This window comes from Amphiura filiformis, chromosome 4 (genome assembly GCF_039555335.1).
Source record: "Amphiura filiformis chromosome 4, Afil_fr2py, whole genome shotgun sequence".
In the NCBI taxonomy this organism is placed as follows: Eukaryota; Metazoa; Echinodermata; class Ophiuroidea; order Amphilepidida; family Amphiuridae; genus Amphiura; species Amphiura filiformis.
The window spans coordinates 46,146,724-46,158,881 of NC_092631.1; the positions used below are offsets into that span (position 1 = coordinate 46,146,724).

The 12,158-nt window shown below is 36.8% G+C and overlaps 1 protein-coding gene across 2 annotated transcripts in view; it reads left to right on the plus strand.

Annotated features, from left to right (window-relative positions):
• Positions 1–12,158, plus strand: part of LOC140150940 (gamma-2-syntrophin-like) — a 136,036-nt gene that overhangs the window by 82,803 nt on the left and 41,075 nt on the right. The gene's annotated exons all lie outside the window — the stretch shown is intronic.

Below are 12,158 nucleotides of genomic sequence, written 5' to 3' on the forward strand. Positions count from 1 at the left end.
GGATGTGGTAGCATCACACATACTAGGATCCACTACATGCTCATCTATCAAGGCACAGTTCTTTAACCCCAATACATTTGCACATTCATTGAATGACCTTTGAAGATTTGGGTACAAAAACTCATTATACTCTGAAACTTTGAGGTCAAAATTTGCACTATGATTGTTTAATTGAGGTTATTGAACTATGCCATTGGGATGAGGTCATTGTGGTCCATAGTGACATATAGGTCAATCAATTAACCCTGTTAAATGTTGTAACTCTGCCGAAGTCAAATTTAACCAAATTGCTGGATAAATTGACGAAGGCTTGCTGGCTGATGTTTTACCAGCAGGAAACATTAAAAGGGGGCTTAGGTGGATTTGTCGTCTGGATTCGCTAAAAAATCTGGTCAAGGATGGATGTGATGTCATAGTCGTGTTAGACAAGTAAAGCTTAGCGAGGCCTTTTGTTTGTTCACATCTTCTTCCCATAAACATGATAAAGAAGACTGTTTTATTTCAAACAACAAACTTGAGTCTTCTCGTTTACATATGATATAATTATTCACTTTGACCCCAGGAAAGAAATATCCGGGTGCTACCACTGTGGCACACATCAAGTGAAAAACTTCAACAAGAAGGCCCTTAAAACAGATATTAAAAACTTTTTATTTAAGTGGGTACAACACCCCTGGCCAATTTTGAGCCTATTTTTACATTTTCTCAAAAATTATAGCGCATTGGTGACAAGTAAGATATGTATATTATAGGGGCAAGGACTACAACTACTGCACTGAAAATTCAGCAACTCAAGGCAAGTAGTTATTGATTTATTGATCAAATATTGGTTTCCCCTCATTTTTGACTGTAAAGTGCGCTTCAGACTCAGTATTATGCGTACAATATTGTATGTAATATATATACGTTATTTAATCTATTGCCATTCTATTTCCAGTAATGTTTAAGTTCTAACGAATGTTTGATGATGAAAAATCGATAATATGTTACATACAATATGTAGCAGAAATATATTATCGATTTTACGTCATCAAACATTCGTTAGAACTTAAACATTACCGAAATAGAATGGCAATAGATTAAATAACGTACATATTGTACATACAATATTGTACGTACAATAAAAAGTCTGTATACTGCTTTACTTCATAAAATTCAGCAGGGGTGTAGTACCCCCTTAATGGAGAAACTAGATTTTGAATTGATTGATTGAAAATAAACTGGCCTCAAAAAGAAACTTATAATTTTTCACAAGGTTATATCTTGTCCTGTCCATAAAAATGGACCAAAATTGCACACAGAATTACTTCAATACTCTTCTCTAAACACATGTCAGTAACCAAACAGTTGACCAACTGGCACAAATGTTTTTTTTCTGCAAACATATTTTGAAAATGTACTGAATTTTTCAAAAATTATCAATCAAAACCAATATATATTTTCCCCCAAATAGCTGATTTAACATGATTTTAGCAAAAAGTTTTAAAAAAATCTCCGAAAATGCAGAATCTGGGTCGGTCAGGGTTTTTCTCATCATCTAATAAGATGGGTTTTTTTCTGAGATGCATGAGGTAATCAGGATGTTCCAATTGAACAACTAAATATTATTATTGGCATAAGTATCATTTGTTTGTGAATGTTTTATTTAGCTTATCTTCAAATTAATGTTTTTCATGGTTAATTTATCACATCCGCTAGCCCTAGTTAGGAAATGAAATCAATTTCAGACCCATGGGTTTTAATTAAATAACATAAAATCTGTAACAACACTAGAGATTTCTCTCAAACTTGAAACGTTAGAACAAACAGGTTAAAGGCTCAACATCTGGTGAAAATTTAGACGCTTATTTTCATAGAATTTGAGCAATTTGTTGCTTATTTTCAGTTTGTAATTGAGATATCAGAATGGATTAGTATTCATTTAGAGAATCATTGTGATCATTTTATTGCCATCAGCTTCATATGGGCCCAGATCTGTCTCACATCTGTTTTTCTGAGCTTCTCTGTCAAATGAGGAATTCACATGATGTAGTTTGAAAAGAAACTATAAGTTGTAAATTTGATTTTTACTCCATGGGCACTACTGATTTTAGTGTCGGCCTCTTAGAACTGTTTTGATTGGTTACAAAGAGGGTTATATCATGTATTGAGCCAATCAGAGATATGGTAACAATAGTCAGTATGGCTGAAGATCAGGGACAGACTTAGGTTTCAGTTTTCTACTGGCCCTCCGGGCCAGTGAAATGGCAGATCTAGTGGCCCTGCAATAAATTTACTGGCCCAGCTTTTTCAATATGTTCTACTGCAAAAAAAAAAAAAAAACCCTAATTTTTTTCTTGGTGTTTTGGGGGGAAAATCTATGTATTATCACAAATTTCAAAAAATCAAAATAATTTGATATCAGAAGGACATTCCTCGTTTTCAAAATGAAATTCGATATGTCTGATGTGTTATCAGGTCCCACAAAAAATATGTGGAAACGTCGCTATCAGAGCCCTTAAAGTCAAGCAAACATTAACATTTGTTTTGTACTGAATGTACTCAATGTAGAGAGTGTAGTAGTCACTAAGACGAGTTCAGTCAGTAGTCCTGCCCAGTGGCGTAACTAGGGTTGGTAACGCCCGGGGCAAGAAACAAAATTGGCGCCCCTACCTCCCCCCACCCATAAATATCTTAGACGCGGGCAGTGGCGTAACTCAGGGGCTAAGGATACATAATGCTTGAAACAAAGGTTCAAATATGCGGTATTTGCGGTATCGCTATCATCATCAGATAGAGCATGAAAGAGCTTGGAAGTAGTAGCTACGTAGGCCTACTATCGCTGTAAAAAGCGGCCGTATATTTCCAACTTGCTAGCAATGCAAGAATAAGAATATAAATATACGAAAAATCATTGAATAAAGATATAAATTACAGGTGACAGGCGGAGCAGAAACTGTGTAAATAATGTCTATGACTGATTATATCTTGTCTCATATGTGTTGGCTCAAAAATCTAGTGGCCCGCCGGGCCAGCGTTGTTGGAAGTTTACTGGCCCGACGCAAAATCCACTGGCCCCGGGCCACCGGGCCACTGCTTAAATCCGTCCCTGCTGAAGATCTCTATTTTGATTGGTTCTGTGTAGACATGTTATCCTAGAAATTGTGAGGGAATATTTTACAAGATTTCTCATTTCAGGATTTTACTAACAAAAATCAAACACAATACCCTTTCATTATATTCCATTTCATCAATCAGGAATGAATTTTGGTATAAATGCACGTTTTGATAGTTAGGATGACCAAGATAGCTGTCATGGTGTGATAGTCCTAAACTGAACTTGGACAGTCCAAATTGATTTGTTTTATAAAGTGCCATATGGATAACCTTACTACCCTTGTGTAACATCATGTTCTGGTACAAAAGCTTACAAATTAAGGAATAACAAATGTAACACATCTGGTTACAAACAAATGTTTGAATAGAAAATGCCTGTAGGATGCATACATGCCATTTGGTTTGCTTTGGGCATGTATATAGAGTGTTTATAATCATTCTGCCTCATTCAGCGTGTTTATAGTGAATACAGGGACGGATTTAAGCAGTGGCCCGGTGGCCCGGGGCCAGTGGATTTTGCGTCGGGCCAGTAAACTTCCAACGACGCTGGCCCGGCGGGCCACTAGGTTTTTGAGCCAACACATATGAGACAAGATATAATCAGTGATGGACATTATTTACACAGTTTCTGCTCCGCCTGTCACCTGTAATTTATATCTTTATTCAATGATTTTTTGTTTTTTTATATTCTTATTCTTGCATTGCTAGCAAGTTGGAAATATACGGCCGCTTTTTACAGCGATAGTAGGCCTACGTAGCTACTACTTCCAAGCTCTTTCATGCTCTATCTGATGATGATAGCGATACCGCAAATACCCGATATTTGAACCTTTGTTTCAAGCATTATGTATCCTTAGCCCCTGAGTTACGCCACTGCCCGCGTCTAAGATATTTATGGGTGGGGAGGTAGGGGCTAATTTTGTTTCTTGCCCCGGCTACTAACCCTAGTTACGCCACTGGGCAGGACTACTGACTGAACTCGCCTTAGTGACTACTACACTCTCTACATTGAGTACATTCAGTACAAAACAAATGTTAATGTTTGCTTGACTTTAAGGGCTCTGATAGCTTACGCTTCCACATATTTTTGTGGGACCTGATAACACATCAGACATATCGAATTTCATTTTGAAAACGAGGAATGTCCTTCTGATATCAAATTATTTTGATTTTTTGAAATTTGTGATAATACATAGATTTTCCCCCAAAACACCAAGAAAAAATTAGGTTTTTTTTTTTTTGCAGTAGAACATATTGAAAATTCTGGGCTAGTAAACTTATTGCAGGGCCACTAGATTTTCCATTTCACTTGTCCGGAGGGCCAGTAGAAAACTGAAACCTAAGTCTGTCCCTGGTGAATATACCGCATTTTGGGTATACCGTATACGATAATCCTTGTATGTGTACTGATACTCTTGCTGTTTATAGTGAGACACAGTTACCGCACAAATTATATACCAACTAACATTATGGTACATTTGCAATGACCCGAGGTCACACGGGAATGTGTAAATATTGTGGTATGAGCTATAAACAGCCCATTTAACAATATGATCATGGCGGCAAACATGTAGCTTCTGTTTTGATAACTCTTGGGGGTGAGAATCGTTCCGAATGTCCTGCGCGCATTCTACGCATCATGAAGAAGCTCCTACTTCCGGCAATACCGCACACGATAGAAATGCAATGTACCGCACATGTACCGCACATCTGCTCCCACTATAAACACGCTGATTGTGTATGGTTTAAAAACAACTTTTTGGAGGGAGTAGGGAGGGTGCTGCTTTGAAACTAATCACAAAAAATTCCACTATTTGCCAGCTTGTAGGCAAATTAGCCAACCCACATTTTAACTTTGTCCCCCTCCTGTTGTTGCATATCAGTTACATTTTCAATATTCTAAGTTACCGCTATTTGTTTATTCTTCATTGAACTGAAAATTGTGCAAGTTACATAAAGGGCAAATAGTGTCAAACCAAATGAAGTGCACAGTCATGGTCAGAAGATTGATTGTTGTCCTTCCTTGAAATGAAATCTTGCGCAAAAATGTTGGGACACGCTACGCAATTCCCCTTGATCAATTTAGCCTGCTGAGAGTATATAGTGGCCTAGGGGTGTTGATTGTATTTTAACATGTATATCATCAGCATGCAAGAAAGAAGGGAAAAGGGTAATTTTCATGGGTAGATATGTGTAAGATATTTGAGTATCTCGTTTAGAGGTATCCAAAATAGGAAATAAAATCAAATATATGGTGTATGTACTTCAATATCAGTGTCAAGGGACTTTGAGAATATCAGTATCAGAGTAGTAGCTATTTTGGGTATATGCAGATTACCATTTTTCCCCTATTTCGTTTTTTCTCCTTTGTGGATATGTTGTTTAGAATGTTATTTAGAGTTACTAGCAAGCAAAAATATTTGTCTAGATGCACCCATTTTGGTACTTAAATTGACTATTACTCTTTTATGTGGTATATGAAAACAAGTACATTTTTAAGTAATATATTTTAGGGTGTACACAGGAGGCTATGTATCAGCCCTCGAATTAACCCACAGCACCCATGGCATTTTGCCGTGGGTACCCATCCCCACTGCCGTAATGCCCTCAAAATATGTCCTTTACCCAAGGCAGTCACTTGCCGTGCCCTCTAATGAAGCTGCCGTCGGTGCCCCAGCCCTGCCCCTTCATTATAAAATTATCTATCTATGTTTGTGTGTGTTTTCTTCACTTTTGAGAAATTGCCTTGGTGCCCTTCTCAAATTTTCAACAGTTGCCATGATGCCCTCTTGAAATATTACAAACTGCTGTGCTGCCTTGCCTTTTCAGTGAAAATCCAAGGCAATTATCAACTTGCCCTAAAAAAGTTGCTGTGCCCCTTCAGATCCTTAATTTGAGGGCTGCTATGTATGCAGATGATATACAAGTTGAAATATGAGAGGTCTCCCCTGATAGGGTGAAATGATTGTACTTGATGTATATAAGACCACTATAATTAAAACCGGAGTCTCAGAGCTGCAGCGCACATTAGTAAAATTGTTTGTGTTATCCTCTTTGAAAATCAAGAATTTTTTTACTCTTTTTTTTTAAACAAAAATTTGAAATGAAACTCAAAATTCCTATTTGTTTTTCAAGTTTCCAACACAGAGAAGAATTATTTTATAGCAGTGACTCTCTTTATCTACCATTCCAACATTTGCAACATACATTAAATGGATACTTTTTGCACAAAATGCTTGTCCCAAAGCCTGTACTGACACATAACATATTATTTTTTTATACGCATTCTGCATTAGGTTTTCAATTTCTCACAAGCTTTGAGACTCAGGTTTTAATTAAGGTGGCCTTAAGAAGAGAGAGTTCCATCTAACCTTAAAAACACCAGGATGCTCAATGAATTTTTCTGGCAATCTAAAATGCCCAAATTCACCGCCAAATGACTAAGGCTAATTGTGGGGACATCTATTGTGCTACCACCTTACCCAGGGTTAGGGTGGCCCTTGGCCCAAAAGGGTATAGAGGGGGTTGATGCAACCTTAAAAGTAGCATATTTTTGGTTTCTTTTTTTCTGTCCTTAAAAAACTTTTCTAAGGTATGATTTCAAAAAATGGTATATTTTTAGCCAAATATTTGGTGAAATCACATGTTTCTCTGTTTTCTAAAATTGATTGCGACCTATATTTGAGGATGTACTCAAATAACAACATCATAATGACATAATATGGAGACTGTTGGTACTTATTTTGGTACCAATGTAAAGAGGAGATTCACAGCTATACGTTGGTACAAAAACAAGGCTACAATAATATGTTTTGTACAGAAATCAGGCGGGGTTACAAAAACTCCTTCCTCCGATAGACATGTAACAAAAAATGCCTCCTGATGATGATGGTTCATGGACAGTACATTCTGCACACAGTCAACTAGATACCACTTGCTTCATAGTCTTGTTGCATCGCATACCTATGCTTACACATCCAAATTCGTTCTTTTTCTCTCTCTCTCTTTTTAATCATTAATCAAGGATTGAGCTGGGAGGGAAAACCACGCAAAATCAATCAATTTTCCACTTGGTTCGCTAGCCTAATTCACCATGCTGATGATTTTACTCATTTTTGTCTCTGTCTTGCTCTCTCCCTTTAGCAGTGACCATGCATGTGCATCTCAATCCCACGTCATAGACATATATATTTTATGTTTGCATGAAAGAAGTAAAATAACACAAAAATTGCTAAGTGGATTTTTTATATTTTTTTATGCTCAAGGTTAACAGCGACGTCTTAGAGAGGAACATTTTTGCTTTCATAACCCAGTTATTAGTCATAGTTGTCTTGTGTTGGATTTGAAAATGAGTTATTTTCAAATTTTGTAAATGAATGCACTTGGGTGTGACCATGGTGAAAATGTAGATATATTTGGTGAAAATGTAGATATATTTGGATGTAGTGATAAAAAATTGATTTAATTGGTTGAAATGCAGACATAATATGATTGTATCTTATTTACATAGATCTGGAATCTTTTTGAAATTCAAACACAAAGTTGGATCAAATTTGGAGTAAATCGTAGTAAAAGTGTTATGAACCTACTTTTTTCCATACTTTTTTTAACTATGTTATTTTACTTGTAATTTTGTATGTTGCAATCCAAAAAAATCTTGCTTAAATTGGTCGATGTGCAGATGAAATTATCCAATTTACATAGATCTGGAATCTTTTTGAAATTCAAATTTGAGTAAATTTTATTAAAAGTGTTATGACCCTACTTGTGTAGAAGCGGTAAAAATGGATTGATGTATAAAATCAAGTGTTAAAATGGTTCACTTTACGCGACACTAACCTGCTGTGGATAGTATTGCATGTTAATGAAGATGACATAGTCTCACCAGCACATCAAATTATTTTTACCAATTAAACTGTCTTTTGTCACAGTTTGCCATCACTAAATTGTTTTGAAATCTAAAAATAAACATTCATAATTGAAAGGACAAGTTTGAATGAATGATATTTCTCAGAAAGAAATAAAAATTGTCCTTACCGAAATTCTTGATGTGACCACCAACCATGAGATGAACTCTTCATGTTTGTTGCAAAGAATGCACAGTTGTTCTGGATATGTAGTTACAAGTGAAGGAGTGATGGTTTATCTGGTCATAATCACATTGGGTCACATCTGTGGGCAGAGTTATAGACGAATCCAGTTTCACGCATTCCTACACCTCAATGGCAGCCATAGCTGGGTCCCCCCTTAGATCTATCCCACCTAAAATGTGACGTGTCATGTCAAAAGGAGACACTTTTGGGCAGGATCGTAAATGGAGAAATAGACAAATATCTGCCTGGGGTGATTTTTTCACAATTTGGGTTTATTGCGAATTTGTGGATGCTATTAATGTTTAAAATATTGTCTGATAGTTTCAGGCCGGAATATAATTGGCGTCTTGTATTTTTTGAGACATTTTTCAAAGTAATTCCTACTTTCAACATTGTCAATAATATTTTTAAAGGCCGATATCTCAATTCCCAATTTTATAATACCATTATTTACGAATCAATATCTTCGCTTAGGAATATTCGATTTCATTGGGGAAAATGGCGCTGTGGAGCAAAATATCTCTATATTTAAGATATGTAAAAATTTCAAAATTGATAACCTGCCCAAAAGTGTTTCCTTTTGATGTGATACGTCACAAATGTGAAATGATGTGGCCTTGACAGGGATATTAAACTGCCTTCCATCACCTGTGTTACAGGTTAGAGAAAAGAATGATGAAAGTTTGCAACACAATACAATTCAACGTCAATTTTTAAGCGGATTTAATCCACCCAATTGGGCAGTAACAACACCATTTTGGTGCAGACGGGACCCAGTAATGGCCGACTGAATTCTGACTATCACTTGGCTCGTTGGATTCGTCTATAGCCAGCACAATTTCAGTGCCGGCTAATTTTAATAACTGAGTGTGTAAGGAGGGAGATTAAGAGATGAATTCGTCTGTGGTGTAGCTGTTCTCCCTCCTTACACATAGTTACACCACGGACTCTTAATCTCCCTACATGGACAAATTCATCTCCTTACTGTTCTCTCAGGTAAAAAAACACAACATCTTGGTTGTAACTTGTGCATTTTCTGTTATTTCAAAGATTTTTTGTGCCGGTTGGTGACCAATATATTTAAGCTTAGTGCCGGTCGGGAAGATTCTGTGCCAGATATCCCTAACCGGCACATACCGGCGTGGCTAGAACACTGTCTGTGGGGTAGGATGTTGCTGGTACATGGTCAGACCTGTAGGGTCAGAGGCCCAGACTAGTGGCGTAGCGTCATAGGGGCACGGGGGGGCACAACCGGCACATGCCCCCAATCGATCTGAAATTTTAAAAATCCCATTGGAAAATGGCGAAAAACGGCTTGTGCCCCCAATCAGACCCGGTGCCCCCAATCGGATGACCCACGCTACGCCACTGGCCCAGACCTATGTTCCGAATAGTTTTCTGTTGTTATGGTTTTTTTTTAACTTTATTGGGTTATTATTGACATTTAATTATTTCAACACACTGACACTAAACAGTTTATTGTTGAAGGAAAAGGTGGGACAGATGACCCATGAGCTTGTTACAGTTGGTGCTATTAGGGTAATGCCCAATTGTTGGTTAGGGGATATCATTTTCTTCTGAGGGGGGTCCCAAATATACAAATATACAGGGGCGGGGTGTCATAAATATTTGGGAAAAAAATAGGGGGGTCATAAAATTTTGGATGACCAAAATGTAGAGAGCACAAGATAGTGTATTTATTTTATTCAAAAAGACTGATTTCAATACAATTTTAGCCTGTTTAGGGGGTAAGGTGTATCAGTGGTGGGAGTCATAAAATTTTTGTTGCCGAAATAGGGAAGATGCAATTTTATTGACGCCGACTTTTTGGGACCGTCCTTCCGAAGAAAACGATAGCCCCCTTACATTTGCCTCTCCTGCTCTTATTCTTCCAAGGGGTTTTATTTTTGCAAATTTTGTGATTGGATGTGCAGGCGTGAAAATAACAACACACAATAAAGTTAATTTATACTTACAAAAATTCTGTGAAATAAACAAGTCACACAATTTCCTAAAATCCAAAAATTGCACAAAACTATGTGCGCGAAAATAATAGCATCAATATTTTCATCTGCTCTCAACTACATAACGTGCAGACAAACATCATCATTGTACAAAATCAATTAATTGAATAACAGTAATCTAACAACATTAATGGTGAACTTGATTCACATCTCTTAACTCTGTCAAACTCTGCAATGGGGATGAGAGTAATTTGCATCAAAGCAATTACTACAACCAGTGAAAACATTACTCACGTTTTACTCGTTGAATGGAACCTTTGTATTTATTCTGCGGAGGAAGAAATGCTTGATTTCTGACATTTTATGTATGCTGCTATTAAATGAAATTGGCAAAACGTTTTATAGCCCAACTCATTAAGTTGTTGTTAAAGAATTTTACATTCTATATGTGACCGTATAAGGTGAATGAGCCGTAAATTTCTCCCGGTCAAATTTGTTTTATTTCGTGTTTAGAAAATATACATCATAAGCTTTAAAATGGTATATTATTTGACTTCAAACGATATCCTGAAGCGGGGTTATGATTTGTTGAACTTTGCTCCTTCAACAAAATTGTAGATTTTTTCGTTTCTACATGTGTCTCTTTTTCCACATTTCTGGCAATAATTAATTGTTAATTGTTGGTTATACATACCTATACAAAATACAATGCCTGGTAACCCACCCCTTGAACAGGATTTAGCCAAAGCAAACAAAGACCAGAGCTATTAAAAATTCTATTGCCATCTAAGGAAGAAGCTTATTATCCTCTTCAACAATAGGATTATTGATTGGTGTTTGACTATAAAAATGAGATAGATGTCGCGCCAGCTAGAGATACAGATGAATACGACCTTCATGTACATTTTACACTGTAACACAGAATACAATTTAGGGAATTTACGGCCCATTCGTGCTGTACGGTCACATATGTCCTCTCATTCAACCAGTCTATATGGATTTAAAGTCCGACTAGGGAATTTTTGCGTTGTCAATTTCAGTAGTAACAAGAAAAAAAAATGTTTTTGATTATCATTTTATATTATGAAAAGAAAGATTGTGGATTTCAAGATTTCCAAATATCAAGAAGAGAAAGATTCTGTATTTTTGCAAGTCAAACAATAACAAAAAAATGTTAGTTTTGCCTTTTCATTTTGCAAAAGTGAATGGAGCAAATAATATTCTCTGGTCAAGGTCAAGGTTGTTTGTGATGAGTTGATATCAAAATGACATTTGAAAATGTGATAGGGATCAAACAAAATGGATTTCATCGAGCCACTCATTTTGTTACAGGGATAGGGGAGCATGGGGCATTTGTCCCATAGATAACACTTTTCAACCATTGCCCAGCCTTTAAAAAATCCTGGTGCCAGTGCCACAAACTGTATAATCTAGTTAGGGAACTAAAGAGGTGGGAGGGGCAAAATTGCGATGGGGAAGAAATGATGTTGAATCAGCCCTTTTTGAATGCCATTCCTCTGTAACCGGGACAAAATTCTCAATGAATCTTGGAACACCAAGGCTGGTTTTGTACCTGTGAAGGTTATTTTATAGAGGTTATCCACTTTACTCATGTGTGACTTCTAACAAAAGGCGCTGGTTCCCGTAGTATTCCTCATTCAAACCAATTCAATGCACAACCTCTGAGTTACCTGCATGACTTTGGCGGGCTATTTTGAAACAGTCATGGTTGCACATGCAGGTACTTCTTTTGAAAATCCTAAACAAGGTATAGCAGTCGCTGATAGGAGATGCAGCTTATAGATCATGGATAACCTCTATAGAACAGCCATAACATTTGTTTATAATGGTGGACATCTTTCTCATCTTGGTCCATCACAATAATTATGTTTTTTTTAATATCCAATGGCAAGTCATCCACTAAAATCAGTGACATGTACAAATTCTCACATGATATATAATCATCATCATCATCAGTCGGCTGCGGAGCAGGTGACTACAAGCT